The 20,447-nt window shown below is 35.0% G+C and overlaps 1 pseudogene; it reads left to right on the top strand.

The window, feature by feature from the left end:
- LOC108290387 overlaps positions 1 to 20,138 on the top strand; it is a 22,631-nt pseudogene extending 2,493 nt beyond the window's left edge.
- The last annotated feature ends 309 nt before the right edge of the window (positions 20,139 to 20,447 follow it).

Below are 20,447 nucleotides of genomic sequence, written 5' to 3'. Positions count from 1 at the left end.
AGCAGTTTACATCCCTGCTCGAAACTGCTGGGTGGAAGAAACCACTTTTTGGAGTCCATGTCTTACAGTTATAGGCAATGACAGTTCTTTCCTCAGTCTGCTGCAGCAATGTTGTGATTAACATGTCCTATTCCCATTAAAACTCATTCATGTGGGAAAAATGTCATTATGATCACCTCTAGCCACACTAGTGATTAAGTGACTCTTCTTCTAGGGTGCCAAATGCCTCTGCTGACCCCAAATTTTTCTGCATAATCTATCACCCGAAATCTCCACCATGAATGACAACTCTTTAGGGCTAAGGTGGGATAAGTCATTGTTAAAATGCAAAAGATGCAAAATTAAGTTACTATTAGTTACTAAAGTCTTTGTATAAGCAGGGTTATCAGCTTTAATCTAGACACAATCATGAATATGAAGAACAGGGATCCAAGAAGAGCAAATTTTTTGAGGAATGAAATGAAAGGAGATTGAGAAGATTTGACTGCGAAGTTCTTCCAGGGGAGGCAGATGAGGTGATGTCCCAGGGGAGGGCCCGTGGGGAGTCAGAGAAGCATGAACATCTGGACCCTTGCTGGGGTTTCTGCTAGGCAAGGAAACTCCAGCAGGTTTCTTTCAGCATTCAGGGTCACAAATGCTGGAAGAGATGGCACTAGGCCCAGAAATGGAAAAAAATGACAGTGATCTTCTTTCCCATCTGTTTGGGACCAGAAGCTTCTTTAACTTCAAGTTTGAGTGCCCTGAAAGCAATACAGTGATTGCCTTAGGCAGAGTTATTGGTTCTGAAAATGCTTTTGCTGTCTTGGGTAGGGATAGAACAACAAGAGGAATCAATATAGGCAATGTAGGTGAAGACAGGAAATATGCACTCTTTCAAAGTTTGTGTTGGAGGTTTCTGAGACAGAATAGAATAGAAATTGGGAAATAAAAACAAAGTAGCAGAAAGGAAAGAGACATAAAGTAATGCTAATGGCTAGTGGTATTTTGGATGGCTGAATGATAAAAGTGGGAGGGAGAGAGAGAGAATGAGCTCATCACATAGATCTAAAGAGCTCTGATAAAATCATAGCAGCTTCCTGAAGTCTGGGCCATTAAAAAAAAATCATAGCAGCTCAGAGACATTTCAGGTAGCTACACAAAATGAAAGTCTTAGAAACAAGGCAGTAAATGATCAGAATTGACACAATAGTCTTCTGACTGAATGAAAAGCACAGCAGGGTGTTGTGTCATTGGAATTGATACAATAGTCTTCTGACTAAATGAAAAGCACAGCAGGGTGTTTTGAGGCATTATCAGCTCAACAAGAAAATAGACGATGACCTTTTTGATGTATTCTATTTCTGACTCATCTAAGAGTTCTATGATAAGAGACTTCTTCAAGGAAAAATAATATTGTGGTTAAGAGTGCATCTAAAATATTTTTCAAATTTTATGTAATTTCTTGATGAATTCCTACAATCTATATGCATAAAACCTAAAATACAATAAAAATAGCTAAAATTAAAAAAAAAGATCAAGAGGTACAGGAATAAACTGCTTCAATCTATTGCATTTAGTGGCAATTTAATTGATTCAACCACCTCTTATTTGGTGCCTATATTTCTTTGGTTTATCCTCCATCCTTATCATTAATAAAAATTTCATATTAATTCAGGAATATATTCTGTTTCTCTTAATTTGGAACAATGATCACTAATTACAGGCACTATATTGCATGTGTCATATTCTCATATTTAATGATACAAAACAATGGCCTTTTATAGATCACTCCTTCAAGGAAAGCTTAATTCCTACAGAGCCAAAGCATAGAATCAGCTAAAGTAAACATGCATATAAAGATCTAACCAAAAGGAAATTCTGGAAGGGTTTACACTAGAAAATAATTACCTTCACCTCCCCCCCAACAAAAAGCATAGTAAACGTGCCCTGCAAACTTAATGTAGTCAGGCAATAGCGTAAAGTTTGACAAGATCACAGAAAATACAGAAACTAGAGGTAAAAATAACTTGTTGTTGGAACTTGGGAGGTGATTTTGCACAGCTGTCTGGTGTTATGATGATAAGATATTAATATTTATACTTGGAGATGAGGAGACTGAGGTTTAGGCCACCCAGCTAGTTTATGGGCAAGGAGGGATTAAATCCTACGTTCTCATCTTCTTTGGTACATGTTATCTAGAGGTAATAAAAAATTAAAGAACATTTTTATGATATTTTAGAAAAGCTGAGGTAAAACCCTAATATATTAAATGAGAGAGTTCAAAAAGGAGATTGAGGGAAAGAATGCTTATTCTTATCAAATTAATAACTTAGAAATTTACAGCTATATGACCTAGTACAGGAGAGCTTGAAGAAAAAGAAAATTTTCTTCAATTAAGTGGAGAAAAAGAAGGAAGAAATGGTTTTTTAAAAACAACTTTTTATAATTTGTATTAATCTTTCAAATTTTTCTTCTGTATTATTTCACCTAATCACAAATTCATTCAAAGAAGCCCAATGGAATTCTTTATTAATTCATAAAACAATTTGGCATTCTTTTTTTTATGATCATATTTCCACAGAAAGTTCCTCTAGGTTGTTGAAAGCAAGCCTGTTTTTAGTTTTTTTATGTAGCACTAATTTATTTAATTCATATTCTACTACCCATTATATATTTTAAAATATCACTGATGTTCAATAGGAGGAAAGAATTATGAACAAAATGTTTTTTTTATGTTATACTGCAATAAAAATCAAATCTCTTCTTGGTTTAAGATATATTTTAACACATTAATCAAAACTAGATAGGATAATTTTTCTCTTTGTTTGAGAATGTATTTTATATCTCGCTTTCCCTTTTGGAAGTTTGGGAAATGAAATACACTTTGGAGTGAACTTTTTGCAAGACTTACTATGGCCAGGACAAGATAAGACAATGCACAAAACTTACATCTTCATAACTTAAAATATTAGAACTGACCAAATATAATGAGATTAAAAAGTTGGACCAAGAGAATAAAAGAGTTATAGGACTTGAAGCAACTACAAAGATCTTCTCTTTGCCCTTACATAAATTTATAACTAGATCTGAGACTTTTAATCTTAAATGCAGAAAAACACATTCTACTAAAATTCCAGTCAGAAATGAAGCACCTAAGCAATTTTTTGGCAATTGAAGGAAATAAAAAACGCTTATTGATGAAAACTTAAGTAGATGAATGGAGTATCCCCATCAATAAGTTACATTTGCTGCCTATTCAAGGTGTCTTTGAAACACATGGCTGTCTAGGCAAAATTTTTATTCTCTTCAAATGACTTTAATTATTTTTATATCAGCTTCAATAAGGGTCTTGTGTTGTATGATAAAACATGAAAAACTAGAATCTGATTCTTGATAAAAATCTCAGGTACCGGCTAATATGGCTTGCGTTATTACATTATTTTTATTTAAATTCACAAATCATTTCTCTGAACTTTTGTGTGTCATTTCATTTCAAGGTACCTCTCTTTTTGAAAAACTTATCTGGATAAGGTAGGATGAATATCATTTCACCCATTGTACAGATAGAAAAACTGAGGCAAAGAGCAGTTAGGTGACTAGTTAGAATTGACTCTAGATTATAATGTTCTCTTCTTCCTAATACACAGATGTCTCTCTAATTAGCAGCGTTTTTCAAACTGGAGACATGGGGACCATAGGCTAATCTAATACACACATTCAAATGCCTGTAAATACACATTCTGAATCTTTTGGAAGGCCACTTTATAATTGAACACTCCCATAATAACTTGTCTCCAAAGTTGCATTTGCGTTTTGTTTTCATTTATGGTAACAAAAGGCCAAAGGATGTTAAGACTTGCCAGAGAAACAAAGGCTCATGATAGTTGACTCAGAGGCAAGCATAGTGAGAAATAAGTTAGCATGAGGTCAGATGTCGGAAGTATACCAAATTCAAAAAAGCCTGCATTATTAATCTATTAATATTGATAAATTAAAATTAGTAAAATATTAACACATAAGGGAAAAAATTGACACTGAACAAGTGGAATCTTGAGAAGGAAATAAATTTTATTTTTGTCTTTCATCATTTCTTAAAATGTATTTGATGGGGATAATTTTTCCACGCTAAGAGTGACATAAAGACGAGGGCTAGCCACATAGAATATCACAGCCCATTCACTCACTTCAAGGTAAGAAAAACTCCGCTGGCCACTTTAAGTTGCAAACACAGTCTCAGTCTAGTGTTTAAAAGTACCTACTTCAGTATAATGACCAACAGTTAAATCTTCAGTTAAATGTGAGACTTCTTTTTAACATATACAAAACACACACATGCACATGCACACACACGCATCCCTCCTAGCTAAGATCAGCTGCAGGTGGTGGATGTGAAAGCCTGCATGGGGAAGAAGGAAGAAGCAGGTTCTTCGTTCCTTCCCTTCCTCTTCCCCCTCAGCTTTTTAGTGTCTTCAGGATATGCATGAGAAAGAAGGATGAAAAGGGGGTTCCAGAAAGTTCTTCCTTGTCTGCTGGCTTTCGGAGGTAATCTGGCTTTGGGATCTTGGAGCCTGGTGGAAGTTTAGCACGACACTTTTGAGTCTCTCAGAAATTCTTCCAGGCCTCCTGTTAGGCTCCTCCTTGGCTTGGAAAATACCTCTCCTTCACCCCTAGTTCTACAAAGGTGCACTCTACACAGACTATCATTGTTGCAGTTGTCTTCCCCTCCCAGTTGGTCCTGTTGACTTTGACTTAAAATGGCTTCAGTTCTGTTCCTTCAGCCACATGACTCACATCTACTCCATGGAAAAAACTCATAATTTTCTTTATCCTGCAATAAGTGTGAAAATGGTTATTTTCTAAACTCCACTCCCCACCCTTTGTTTCCTTTAAATGTCAAAGGTGATTTTAGCTTTCTTTAGCTTGTTTAGGGGCCAATTTGTGACGTCCTCCAGCTGCAAGGAAAGCTTATCAAGTGAAGGGGAGAACATGGCACCACTTTGGTGGCGATTGGGGCTGGGGAATTGGAACCTCAACAGCAAGAAAGCAGCTTTCTCCAAAGTCATTCTTCTTGACCTTTGTATGTTGTTCCACACAGAGAAAAGGATAATATTTATGTGGACTGCTTTGGTAAACTAGAAGGGAGTTAGGGGCATTACTTTAAGGCAAATAACATTAGGGAAGATAGTAATTGATAAAACTTCTAAATTATTTTTTAAAAATTTGTGAAACTTTGAGTTCACTTCCATGAAAACAACTCTTGAGTATCAACTTTTAATTTTGAAATGGCTAAATGGAGTTTCTGATCAATAATTTTAATGAGGATCTCCTAAAGTCCTCGAAGGACATATCTGAGGGGAAACTGAACAAATAGCTAATAACAAATGGCGGAAGAGAATGTCTTGTTTTTCTGTCATTGATGGAAACTCCTTTCTCATCGTTAACTGGATTTGGGGTGATTGTCTCTGTTATATTTCAAAAGCATGATCATTCTTTACACTTCCCTTTCTTTCTTTCACTGTTGGAATTTCAATTGAGATTCAAATCCAGTTAAATACTTTCATATCAGTTTATTTCAAGATCATAATAATGTTGTTATACTATACTTGACTTCTTAGGACTTGGTTACTTTATTAACTGAATATCAGTAGTGAAACTTTTAATCTCATCTTCTAAACCCTTTCCAAAAGTTTAAATGCTAATTGTTATTTTTGATTTAGTTAACTGAGGTGCTTAAAATAAATGAATTATTACTTTTTAAACCTAAAATTATTCTTCCATATACCTACCAAGTGTGAGTCATTTTCAATTAATTTTTTTGCTTTACTTCCTAAACTCTTGAGAAAACTCTTCTTTTGGGTGCTAAAGCAATTTAGTATGAAGCAGCAGAGAGGCATCTGATTCTATTCTTTACTTAAAGTTGAAATCAGACAGGACTGTAAAAGTTTGGATTTGTTAGATTCTACAATTTTTATAAAGCTTAGGGTGGATTTTCATTTACAGGCAAACTTACATGTATGAGAAATTGTGTGCGTCAAAAAATACATTTTTTAAACCTCAGAGTTTTTAGTTCTTGATGTAAAACTCTTGATGAATAACATTTTTGTCAATGCAGACATGTCACCAGAGCACAAATTTATCTAATGTTTACCTAGTATCTTATTTGTACAAAGTGTTCGTTACCACTTTGATTCTTTATTCTCAGTAGTTTGTTTTGATCCATCTTTGTGGAACAAAGAATGTTCTTTCACACACATCTCTTTAGGGACTCTACTTCATGCTTTTAACTATATGTATTTACTGGTATATGTAAACTCAACAATTCTCAATGATTTTTTTGCATGATGCTGAGGTTTGAGGTATGAATGGTCGTATCTCCCAGGTACTAAGCATAGTACCCAAAAGTTAGTTTTTCTACCCTTGTCCTCTGCAGTAGTCTCCAGTTTCTATTGTTACCATCTTATGTCTATGAGTAGCTAAGGTTTAGCTCCCTTATTTGTAAGTGAGAACATATGGTATTTGGTTTTCTATTATTGTGTTAATTTGCCTAGCATGATGGCCTCCAGCTCCATCCATGTTTCTACAGAGGATGTGATTTCATTCTTTATTATGGCTGTAGTATTCCAGGATGTTTATGTACCACATTTTTTAAAATCCAATCTGCCATTGATGGGCATCTCAGTTGATTCTGTGTCTTTGCTATTATGAACACTGCTGGGATGAACATGCAAGCTCATGTGTCTTTTTGATAGAAAGATTTATTTTCTTTTGAGTAGATACCCAGTGATGGGATTGCTGGGTTGAATATTTGTTCTGTTTTAAGTTCACTGAAAAATCTCCAAACTACTTTCTATAGTGGCTGAACTAATTTCCATTCCCACCAGCAGTGTATAAGTATACCCCTTTCTCTGCAGCCTCCTTGGCAGCATCCATTATTTTTTGACTTTTTAATCATAGCCATTCTGGTGTGAGATAGTATCTCATTGTGGTTTTGATTTGCATTTCTCTGATGATTAGTAATGTTGATCGATTTTTCATGTTTGTTGGCTATTTATATATCTTGTTTTGAGAAATTTCTGTTTTTTTCATTCATTTTTAATGGGATTATTTATTTTTTTGCTTGTTCAATTGTTTGCATTCATTGTAGATTCTGGATATAGACCTTTGTTAGATGGATAGTTGGTCAGTATTTTCTCTCATTATGTAGGTTGTCTGTTTTTAGTTTCTTTTGCTGTGCAGAAGCTCTTTAGTCTAATTACATTCCATGTGTCATGTTTTTGTTTTGTTGTAATTGCTTTTGAGGACTTAGTTATAAATTCTTTCCTAAGATTGATGTTCAGAATTGTGTTTCCTAGGTTTTCTTCTAGGATTCTTATAGTTTGATGTGTGACATTTAAAGTTTTAATCCATCTTGAGTTAATTTGTGTATATGGTGAAAGGTTAAGAGTCCAGTTTCATTCTTCTCCATATGGCTAGCCAGCTATCCCGGCACCATTTGTTGAACAGGGAGTCCTTTCACCATTGTTCAGTTTTGTTGACCTTGTTGAAGATCAGATGGCTGTAAGTGTGTGGCTTTTTTTCTCTGGATTCTCTATTCTGTTCCATTGGTCTATGTGTTAGCTTTTATATAGTACCATGCTGTTTTGGTTACTGTAGGTTTGTAGTATAGTTTGAAGTTGGTAATGTGATACCTCTGGCTTTCTTCTTTTAAAAAATTAATCAATTAGTTATTCAATTTTTACTTCTAAAATTGTACTTTAGGTTCGGGGTACATGTGCAGGTTTGTTATATAAATATATTGTGTGTCACAGGAGTTTGTTTCATTAACCAGGTAATAAACATAGTATCCTATAGATAGTTTTTCAATCATTACCCTCCTCCCACCCTCTGCCCTCCATCCTCAGGTAAGTCTCAGTGTCTGTTGTTCCTTTCTTTGTGTCCATACATACTCAATGTTTAGCTTCCACTTATAAATGAGAACATGCTGTATTTTTTTTATGTTCCTGTGTTTTGTTTTGTTTTTAAGGATAATAGTCACTAGCTCCATCCATGTTGCTGCAAAGGACATAATCTCATTTTTATGGCTGCAGGGTATTCCATGTTATTTATGTACCACATTTTCTTTAGTCAGCTTTGTTCTTTTCACCTAGAGTTGCTTTGGCTATTAAGACTCCTGTTAAATTCCATATGAATTTTAGAATAGTTTTTTCTAGTTCTGTGAAAAAATGATGCTGGTAGTTTGATAGGAATAGTCTTGAATCATAGATTTCTTTGGGTAGTGTGAATATTTTGATGATATTGATGCTTCCAATCTATGAGCATGGAATGCTTTTCCATTTGTTTATGTCATCCATGATTTGTTTCAGCAGTATTTTGTAGTTCTCCTTGCAGATCTTTCGCTACCTTGGGTTAGATGTATTCCTAGGTGTGTGTGTGTGTGTGTGTGTGTGTGTGTGTGTGTGTATTGTACATAAGATCACATTCTTGATTTGGCTCTCAGCTTGAATGCTATTGGTATATAGAAATGACACAGATTTTTGTACGTTGATTTTGTATCCTGAAATTTTACTGAAGTCACTTATAAGTTTCCAGAGCCTTTTGGCAGACTCTTAAGAGCTTTTTAGTTATAGGATCATATCATCTGTGAAGATAGCTTAACTTCTTCTTTTCCTACTTAAATGCCTTTTATTTTTTTCTCTTGCCTGATTGTTCTGTCTAGCACTTCCAGTGCTCTGCTGAATAAGAGTGGTGTGAATGAGCTTTCTTGTCTGGTCCAGTTCTCAAAGGAAATATTTCCAGTTTTTGCCCATTAATGGCAACAATGATAACAATTATACATGCCTATTATCATAGCAAAATAAGTTTAAAAGTAAGTATTTACAGTATAGTCAATATAAAATTTTTTTAATGGTAAACAAAACATTGCTTAATTGATAATCAGATTAAATGGGAGGTCAGAAAATGTGCCATCTGGGGATGAATACTGTAGATAAAGTTTTATGTAGTAACCAAACATTTAAAGAAGAACTAGCATCAATTCTACTCAAACTATTCCAAAAAATTGAAGAGGAGAGAATACTTCCTAACTCATTTTACAAGGCCAGCATCACCTTGATATCAAAAGCAGTTAAAGAGACAACAACAAAAAGAAAACTACAGGCCAATATCTCCAATGAACATGGGTACAAAAATCTTCAACAAAATACTAGCCAACTGAATTCAACAATACATCAAAAAATCATTCACATAATCAGGTGGAATTCATCCAGGGTTGCAAGGATGGTTCAACATATGCAAATCAATAAATGTGATACATTGTATCAACAAAATTAGGGACAAACCTCCTATGACCATTTAAATAGATACTGAAAAAAACATTCAATAAAAATCAACATATCTTTATGATAAAAATTCTTAACAAACTGGGTATAGAAGGAACATACCTCAATACAGTAAAAGCTATATATGACAAACTCAGAGCAAATACCACACCTCATGAGGAAAAATTGAAAGCCTTTCCACTAAGATCTGGAACAAGACAAGGATGCCCAGTTTCACCACTTCTATTCAACATGGTACTAGAAATCCTAGCCAAAGCAGTTAGCTAAGAGACAGAAATAAAAGACATTCAAAATGTTAAAGAAGAAATCAAATTATCCTTGTGTGAAGATGACATGATTTTATATTAAAAAAAACCTAAAGACTCCACCAAAAATCCCTTAGAACTAATATAAAAATCAGTAATGTTTGTATATGGAAACAATGATCAGTCTGAAAAGAAATTAGAAAGTCATCCCACTTAAAACAGCTACAAAGAAGCAACAACCTAGGAATAAATTTAACCAAAGAAGTGAAAGATCTCTACATGGAAAACTTGTAGTGTATAACACTGATGAAACAAGTTAAAGTGGATATTCCATGCTCATATATTGAAAGAATTAGTATTGTTAAAATATCTGTACTACCCAAAGCAATCTATAGATTTAGTATAATTTCTATAAAAATATCAATAACTTTTTTCACAGAAGTAAGAAACACAAATTTAAAGTTTATATGAAACCACAAAAAATAACCCAAATAAATAAAGCAATCTTAGCAAACAGAACGAAGCTGGAGACATCCCACTACCTGATTTCAAATTATACTATGCAGTTATAGAAACCAAAACAGGATGGTACAGTCATAAAAACAGGCCCATAGACCATTAGAAGAAAATATAGAACTCAGAAATAAACCCATGCATTTAGAGCCAACTAATTTTTAACAAAAGCACCAAGAACATGCACTGGGGAAAGGACACTCTCTTTAATAAATGGTACTAGGAAATCTGGATATCCATATGTAGAAGAACAAAATTAGATCTACATCTTTCACCATATATAAAAATCAACTCAAAATGGATTAAAGACTTAAATATTAGACCTGAAACTATGAAACTACTAAAAGAGAACATTGGGAAAATGGTACAGGACATTGGTCTGGACAAAGATTTTTTGGGTAAGACCTCAAAAGCATAGACAACAAGAGCAAAAATAGACAAATTGGATTACATCAAGCAAAACAGCTTCTGCACGGAAAAGGAAACAATCAATAAAGTGAAGCAACAATCCATAGAATGGGAAAAAGTATTTGGAAATTATCCATTCAACAATGGATTAATAACTAAAATATATAAGGAACTCAAACAACTCAACAGCAAAAATAAATAATTTGATTTAAAAATGAGCAAAAGACCTTAATTGACATTTTTCTGAAGATGTACAGATGGCCAAATATATATGAAAAAATGTTCAACATTGCTAATTATCAGGAAAATGTAAATCCAAACCACAGTGAGATCAATTTTACCTCAATTAGAATGGTTATTATCAAAAAGACAAAAATAAATGCCGACAAGGATTTGGAGGAAGGGGAATGTTCATACCCTGTTAGTGGGAATATAAAGTGGTACACCCATTAGGAAAACGGTGTGGAAGTTCTTAAAAAATTAAAAATAGACCTACCATATGACCAAGGAATTTCACTGATATATATCCAAAAGAAAGAAAATCAGTGTACTGAAGAAATATAAGCATGCTCATATTTATTATGGCAGCATTCATAATAGCCAATATATGGAATCAACTTAAGTGTCCATTGGTGAATAAATGGATAAAGAAAATGTGGTCTGTATACACAATGGAGTATTATTAAGTCAGAAAAAGAATGAAATCTTGTCATTTGCAGCAACGTGAATGAAACTGGATATCATTATGTTAAGTGAAAAAATCCAGGCACAGAAATACAGAAAGACAAACATTGCACATTCTCACTCACAAATGTGAGCTAAAAAAGTGGATCTGATGGAGGTAAAGAGAAGAATGGTGGTTACCAAGGGCTGGGAAGAGAAGAGGGTAAGAGGATGAAGAGAAATTGATTAAGGGCTATAAAAATATAGTTAGATAAAAGGAATAAGTTCTAGTGTTTCATATTACAGTCAAAAATATATTTTATAAAAATTTATTATAGATGTCAAAATAGCTGGATAATTTTAATGTTTCCAAACCAAAGAAAAAATAAATGTTTGAGGTGATGGATATCCCAATTACCCTAACTTGATCATTTCACATTGTATGTAGATACCAAAATGTCATATGTACTACAGAAATATGTACAAATATTACATTTTAATTAACAAGGTAAATAAACAAACACATTACAAGATAAGCAGGAAGGCACTATGCTGTTTACAACCATTTACCTATAAGTAAGACTTTCCAGATATTGGAAGGCATTATTCCAATAAATAAAAAACTAAATTAGGAAAAAAGTTTTATGCACTAAAATAATTATTACTGAATTTAGGAAGGGATATATGCAAATAGGTTTAAATGCAATTTCAATTGCCACAAATCTTGGAATACATTCAATTTTTGAATTACCTTGGGATTGATCCCTAATAGATTTTGATACGCCATTTGGGAACTGTGCTATAGCTCACTGAAATTACTCCGCACATCCTTTTCTCCTCATGTAAGTGACCCTCTTGGATTCTTGAAGAGTGAGGGGTTCACAATGGAGAATATCAGTTTTAAACAGTCCAGTTTAAGGATTTGGTATCTGATACAATTTTATTTTGACATTTCAGTATATTGTTAATATGAATATTAATGGTTGTATAAGTTGGTGCATTTGGAAATTGTAAGTGTGGTGGCTTTATTATTATTTTTACAAACAGGCTCTAGCTTTGTCTCCCAGGCTGGTGAGCAGTGGTGGGATCATAACTCACTACATACAGCCTCAAACTCCTGGGCTCAAGCTATCCTCCCATGTCAGCCTTCAGAGTAGCTGAGACTCCAGGCATAAACCACCATACTCAGCTAATTTATTTTTATTTTTATTTTTTGTAGAGATGGGGTCTCGTTATGTTGCCTGAGTTGGTTTCAAGTTCCTGGCCTCAAATGTTCTAAGTGCATTTTAATTTATATCTCTATAAGGTCTTTAAGGCTAAAGATTCTATAGTATAATGATAAAATAATTTTTTTCTCAACTAGCAATCTTGGAAACTTTTTCTTTAAAACGGGCCCTTGCTTTAATCAAGTGAGGGAAAAAAAGCCTGTTCTAGATCAATTAGGCTTGTCTTTCTATAAAATGATAAATATCTAGATTTAAAAATAAGGATTTTATATTCTGATATATATAACATAATTATACATCGGAATATAAAATGTATGTATGTATATATAATTATGTTTTATATATCAGAATATAAAATGTTGTAATTATATATTGGAACAGCTGACTTTTTCCTTTATGCTTCATGTGATTATTTTAGCATTATGTAGATTCAGGCTAAATGGCTTGTTAACTTTATAAATTTAACCTTTTATGTCACGTTTTCATAACCTTTAATACACAAGCAGGATGTTTTAGTGTAACTTTTTTAGCGTTAAATTACTATAAATCTTTTTCAAGATGTCTAAAGGGATACAACATTTTGCTTAAAGTCATTCATAACTTTATATGTTTTTCTATTTTTATTGCTTTTTTCTATAATATTTCTACTTGAAATTCCCAAATAATACACAAAACACAAAACTATATTAACTATTCTTTGTTGTAGTTTTTTCAAAAAGTAAACTTACTTTAATAAAGCTTGTAAACTGTATGTTGCCTCATGTGAAACAAATTTAATCTGAAAAATTATTTCCATGTAGAAAATCATGGTTTTTAAAGTTTTCTAAAATAACTTCAAAATGAGTTGCAAAGCTGTTAATGTTTTAAAAGCATCATGAAATTTGCCAAATTCTGCCTTATCTTGCTATCTGCCAGTTTCTGTGTAAAATACTTACGTAATTTCCACAATTTGATTAACAGAGACTTATGATCCTTAGTACATTTGTGTAACTAAAACCACAAACATATTTAAAAAATATAATAAAACCAGATGTATGTGAGTCTTCTTCACATTACAGAAATTAAATGAAAAGTCTAATTAGGGGGATGTTTCTGACCAGATAAATTTGTTTAAAAATCAGTATGTATATTGTTACCAAAAGAAAATCAATGTGTTCTCAACAGTATTGTACAGACTCTCACAAATGAGCTTGGAGTTGTTTTAAGATAGCTAATAGAAGCCAAACTTATCAAACAGATAATATAACAGTGTATTAATCTGAATAAAGCAATTAACTAAAAAATTTGCAAGGCCTTAATTTATGCTTCAACATACTTTGCTTCAGACTTCTCCAGGGACCCAATTCCCACATAGATCCTAAAACCTTATCTTGTGTTAGGAGAGTTATTGCTATGGAACATATCTAGATGTAATTATCATTTTCTTCATGGACATGGAAGGGAATATACGGTAATTTAAAAATATTTTCCCATGTTAATCATGAGGCTAATTTACTTTGGATTCATACTGTGTGGTCTAATTCTTCAAAATATATAATTTGGAACGTCTCTATCACAAAAATCTCCTTTATTTGTTTTTGTTCTTTGATTTCATTGGTTTTAATACTTTTCTTTACTGTTTTAAAGTTATTACTGCACTTCAGTGTTACTGACCACAAATTATCAGTGGAATATTGTTGTCATAATGTTTTTTTCTTCCAGAAAATTAAATTAATTTTAATCTATTACTTGTGGTACATCCAGCACTGGCAATCTTCACTTTATTTCCACCCAAAGATGATGCAGTTCTTCCTGTTACATGAAAAGTATAGGTTTTTTTATTTTCACACTTCAGACTCTAGTTTTTGAAAGCATGCAGTTGTATCTGGAAATATGCTCTTGTAGAAAATAGACTTCCATCATTCAAATTTAAGTGACCTTACTAAAATATTGGATAAATGCAGCAATATTTATCTAACTTACATGGTTGAGGTACCTTGTAATCAATTGCATGACTTCATGTTGATAAAATATTGGCAAGTTGTACTTCGTAATCATGACATTATTTCGTAAAGCAATGGTTGATAGAATGAGATTGATAACCACTTCTTCATTCATTAGTTCAATAATCACAGAGTACTTCTTAAATTTCTTTTTCCTCATTACAGCCTCCAAACATGTCAGTATGGTTATTGCCTACATTTTCTCATGAAACTTGCATCTTGTATACAAATTCTATTTTTGTTTCTAGATCAGTTGCACTTGGCATTTGGATTCCATGAAGATTTTCTTACTACTGTATTAATCTATAGGATTGTAATTCCAAGACGGTCTATGGTAGATGAAAATAATAAAGGGTCGAGAAATGATCCAGGCAGTATAGTAACAACTAGAGTCATCTTGTTCTTAAGTGCCACAGTTGAAGATAGCTAATTTATGGACAATTTTCCTCTAAAGTTATATCAAGATTCTGATCACCGATAAGCTGACAGATTATATCAAAAGATACTATAATTTAAAAGATGGTGTTCTGCAGTATCTTTTTATCATTGTCTTTGGAAATTTTGTTGTTTCTAACATTGTTTGTAAAACAGTGCAATCTATTTGCTTCAAATTCCAGAGTCAGAAGCAATGTGATAGGCTCAAAAACAACCTCAATATTTCCTGTTTAAACCTGTTACTATTTTTAAAACCATGAAGGTGTTCTAGACTCTCCAGGACCATATGTTGAGAAAATGAGGCCTATGTGTCGTATGTGATACTTTTTGAACAATAAACTTCAGATTCATGGAGTCTCACAGTTTTCTATAACAGTTATTGGCCAGCATCGCAGGATTCTGTTCTCTGTCAGCTCTAGAAGCAGGGATCATGTTATGCTCAACTTCTTTTTTTTTTTTTTTTTTGAGACGGAGTTCACTCTTGCTACCCAAGCTGGAGTGCAATGGCGCGATCTCGGCTCACCGCAACCTCCGCCTCCTGGGTTCAGGCAATTCTCCTGCCTCAACCTCCTGAGTAGCTGGGATTACAGGCACGCGCCACCATGCCCAGCTAATGTTTTTTGTATTTTTAGTAGAGACGGGGTTTCACCATGTTGACCAGGATGGTCTCGATCTCTTGACCTCGTGATCCACCCGCCTCGGCCTCCCAAAGTGCTGGGATTACAGGCTTGAGCCACCGCGCCCGGCCTGTGCTCAACTTCTGACTTCAGCATTGTAAACAGCAATTTACATGCTGTTTACCCGTGTGACGCAATATTGGTAGTTCAACCGGGACACTGAGCCCGAGACAGGTGCTGGCGCTGCGGCCTCATCGGCTGCGGACCCTGCTATTCCCGAGGAGGTGTGGAATATCAAACAAACGATCAAGTTGACACAGGAACATATAGAGGCCCTACTGGACAAATTTGGTGGAGAGCATAATCCACCATCAAAATATCTGGAGGCATATGAACAATACACCAGCAAGCTAGATGCACTCCAACAACGAGAACAACAGTTATTGGAATCTCTGGGGAACAGAATTGATTTTTTCTGTTTCTAGCTCTCCATCAATGGACACTATTACATCTTCTTCCTCTTCTAGCCTTTCAGTGCTACCTTCATCTCTTTTAGTTTTTCAAAATCCCACAGAGGTGGCACGGAGCAACCCCAAGTCACTGCAAAAACCTATCGTTAGAGTCTTCCTGCCCAACAAACAGGACGGTGGTGAGTCAGTTTTAATACCATCATTTTGCTGTTTCTTTGTATTTTGCAGAAAGATCAGTTGTTGAAAATTAATACATTATTACTTATACTCAGAAGTCATGCAAATAGAGGCATCCATGCCATACAGGAATGAAAAAGACATCATTATTTGATGCCAAATTCTATGTTCCTTAACTGAAATAAATTGTATTGTCTCTAGTGTTGGATTTGACATTTAAACCTGTCTGCCAAACTTGAACCATGGTCATATCTAAGCACTAGTTTAAAATAAATCAGGATTTTAAGACCTGAACTTGTTCATTGTCTAATGTGTGTCAGGTAAGATTCATTCTTCATCCTTGAGAAATCTCTTTTCTGAGTTACATTATCAGATGTTGAACTTTCAGTGTGATTGATATGTTTCCCCTCATCTACTTAACTTTTGGTTGTTGAATATTAATATTACCATTGGAACAGTGTACCCTGTAGGTAACATTTAAAGCAGAGAAATCTGTGGAATTATTGTGGGTGGCCTATAATTCTCAAGGGCAACAAATACTGTCAGTAGACTTAAGCAATGCATCTATATACATCACTACTTTTTAAATGTCTATGGTTACTTTTGACAATTAAAAAAAAAAAAACAAAAAACTGCTCAACTCCCCAGTCCCTATCCTTTCATCGCGCTAAAGCCAAGAGAATGGGGTACTCTGGATCCCACCCCGGGCACCCTGTGAGATCCTTCATCACTTTCATTCTCAGCAAAGAGTCACTGAGCACCTCCTGTAGGTGCTGGGGAGTCCACACTGAACAAAAGAGACAGAGGGCCCTGCCTTCCAGGAGTTGAGTTCTAGGTCAGGGAGACGGAGTTTGCAAGATAAGGAAAATACATACATAGTAGGTTGAAGGTTAACTGCTGTGTGGGAAATCCAGCAGGAGGCGGGAGGTGTGATTTGAATCGAGGGTCACACTGCCCAGGTCACATCCCAAGTAGTGAGCAGGAGCAATGGGGGTGGCCGAGGAAGGGCTTGCAGCTTGAGGCACCAGCACACGCAAAGGCCCTAAGCCAGAATGTGCTAGAATAAGGACCACTGGTGGGAGGCAGTATAGGTGGGGAGGAGAAATGTATTAAAAGATGAGATTGCCTTAGAAAAAAAAAACCTGTCCTGGAAAAGCTGTCCCCTGTAGGGTTTCCAAGAACAACATCTTATCTTCCCTCTTGGGTGGGTCCCACTATTGCAACAAGATAAACTTTAAATTTTTTTTTTTGACTGTCACTTTTATTCTATTTATTATTCTCCTGTGTTTATGATGGTCTCTCTGTCTCCCTGGGACAGAGGGCAAGGGAGGCAGATGTTGGAGTGGCAGCAAAGGGCTCCCCCAGTTCCAGCTGTGTACAGTTAAGAGCATGACACAGGCAGATTCCGAGCCTTGGAGTCCGAGGCTGCATGTCCTTGTGCAAGCTCTGTGACCTCAGGCACAGTGTTCCTTGCTCTAGGCCTCAGCTCCTAGCTAAGACCATAGTTAATGACCATGTGGTTCTTATGATGAGCCAGGCTCTGTTCTAGTAATTTCACATATTGTTTTACTGTCACCCTGATCCTATGAGGCAGGCACTACTATTATGCCCATTTCCACATAAGGAAACAGAGAGGTCAGATAACTCACCCAGGGTCACACAGGTATCTGAGTGGCCAAAGATTCAAACCCAGACCATCTGGCTCTACTGCCAGCCTTGCCAGGTAGTGAGAGATTTCAATGGAAGTATCCCTTGGCACAGGGCTTTGTTCAATTCAGAGTTGTTATTAACATCAATATTATTATTATGAGGAGGAGTGCTTCTAGGGTTAGGGACACCTGGAAGCTTCTTTGCCTTGACCAATGATTTAAAAAAAAAAAATTGACATCTTTATTTAACTATAAGTATCATCCAATAAATTACTAAATAAAATAATCATGAATCTAATACATTCTCATATTAAATAATGAAAAATTTCTACAACAGTCACTGTAGTTTATGTCTGTAATCCCAGAGCATCCAGATGTGATGAGAAAAAAGCCCAAACATTTTGGCATTGAATGATGGCTAAGGTGTTCCAAATATTCCATCTTTTAAGATGAACTGGTCAATTAATTGCCTCACTACCCCAGGATTCCCATTCTTTGGAAATAATTTTTATTAAATTTCAATAAACTATGAATCCTAGTGGTATTTTACTTTACAACATGGATGGGCTCATCCTTATCTTTAGGTCACTTCAGAATCCTCCGAGAAGACTGATGAAGAGTATAGAATCATGTTCCAATTTCATATTCTTAAATTAATTACATTATCCTTATTCCTGATGCTGCTGAACTGCTGGGTTTCCATAGCCATGGCCTAAGAACAGGAGGAGAGAGCAATGCCTATGGGAGGGAGGTCCCAATCCCAAAATTCTGGGTGCTAACAGGTGTCTGCAGCCAATTCCAGTTAGCCTCAGAGATGTCACCTCCTCCCCCACAGCCTGGGATGTGACACTTTTCCTCAGCCTGAGAAAGGAGTGATGAACCACAAAATGCTGTATCATGATAAAGTGCTGGAATATCCATGTAATGATTAAAACCAACTCTAATAATCTCAAAAAAAAAAAGCCATTCTTTGAATATCCTTTATTCCAGCATTTTGAATTTGTTTGTATTGCTGGATCAGTCTAACAGGGATAGCACATGGCACTGAATTTACAAAGTTATAACTTCTATGTACAAATGGCCAAGAAACATATAAAAATGCTCAACATCACTAATAATCAGGGTAATGCAAATCAAAACCACAATGCAATACCACCCTACTCCTGCAAGAATGGCCATAATCAAAAAATCAAAAAATAATAGATGTTGGCATAGATGAGGTAAACAGAGAACACTTCTACACTGCGGGTGGCAATGTGGACTAGTACGACCACTATGGAAAGCAGTGTGGCGATTCCTTAAAGAATTAAGAGAACTACCATTTGATCCAGCAATCCCACTACTGGGTATCTACCAGAGGAAAAGAAATCATTATACGAAAAAGATACTTGGCTGACACATGTTTATAGCAGCAAAATTCACAATTGCAAAAATGTGGAACCAACCCAAATGCCCACCAATCAACCAGTGGATAAAGAAACTGTGTATATCACAGTACATTTATATATATGTACTGTGATATATATATATATATATATATATATATATATATATATATAAAATGGAATACTACTCAGACAGAAATTAAATGCATTTGCAGTGACCTGGATGGGATTGGAGACTATTATTCTAAGTGAAGTAGCTCAGGAATGGAAAACCATACACTGCATGTTCTCACTCATAAGTGGGAGCTAAGCTATGAAAATGCAAAGGCAGAAGAATGACACAGTGGACTTTGGGGACTGAGAGGGCGGGGGTGAGTAATAAAAGACTACAAATTGGATGCAGTGTATACTGCTGGGGTGATGGGTGCACCAAAATTGCACAAATCACCACTAAAAAACTTACTCATGTAATCAAACAACATCTGTTCCCCAATAACCTATGGGGATAAAACATTAAAATTTTTTTAAAATGCTGAAAAATAAAGAAATAAATAAAAGTTATAACTTCCATAAATAAGATCTGTCTTCTTCAATATTTGCCAAAACTTGTTCATGTGATTCTAGTAGTTTTGTGTTATATAAATAAAGCTTTCTACAAATGACTGGATGCTTAAGAATGATGGAGTCACAATGACTCCAAAGCAAGTAAAACATCCCTAAAGTCTGACAACATCTTTGCTTAGTCTTTCTGGAAGGTAGGAACCATTTTAGTCTTGTTTCTCTGAAGCAGATAATGCATAAATTGTTTTCATGTCAGTTGTAACAGAGCCGTCTTTTGGATTTTCAGGGAGTGTGTTCAAAAAGCCTAGACAAAAAGGACGTAAGTGTGATTGATGAGCCTATTCAGGCCTGGAAGCCAAAGCCACACTGGCTGCTGGCCAGAAGCCTCAATGGGACTGTGGGTCATGATGCACGAAGGCGAGGTCAAGGGAGACCCAAACAGGGTGAAGGTAGATGTGGTCTTCTCAGCATGAACAAGGAGACCGAGTAAAGAAGCAGCTTTGGGCCCATGGGCTGCCATACACCACGGACCTCAGCAGGCTGCCAGGTTCCACATTAACTGCGCATCTTGTTTATTTATTTTTATCCTCAATTTTTGCATTTACAAGGTATGTTCTTTTATATCTATTAGATCTTGAATAACCATATTTAATTTGTGTTGGAGTATTGTGTTTTAGTATTTTTTATGTTCCTTGGCCTTTTATTATTTTTTAAAGTGTTTCTTTTTATAAATAGTTTTAGTTTTTATATATTTTTTTGTGGTGGTGGGAAGAGATATGCAGGATTCTTCTTCTTGCTC

This window comes from Cebus imitator, unplaced genomic scaffold (assembly GCF_001604975.1).
Source record: "Cebus imitator isolate Cc_AM_T3 unplaced genomic scaffold, Cebus_imitator-1.0 Scaffold433, whole genome shotgun sequence".
Taxonomy (NCBI): Eukaryota; Metazoa; Chordata; class Mammalia; order Primates; family Cebidae; genus Cebus; species Cebus imitator.
This window is presented reverse-complemented; position numbering and strand designations above follow the sequence as displayed.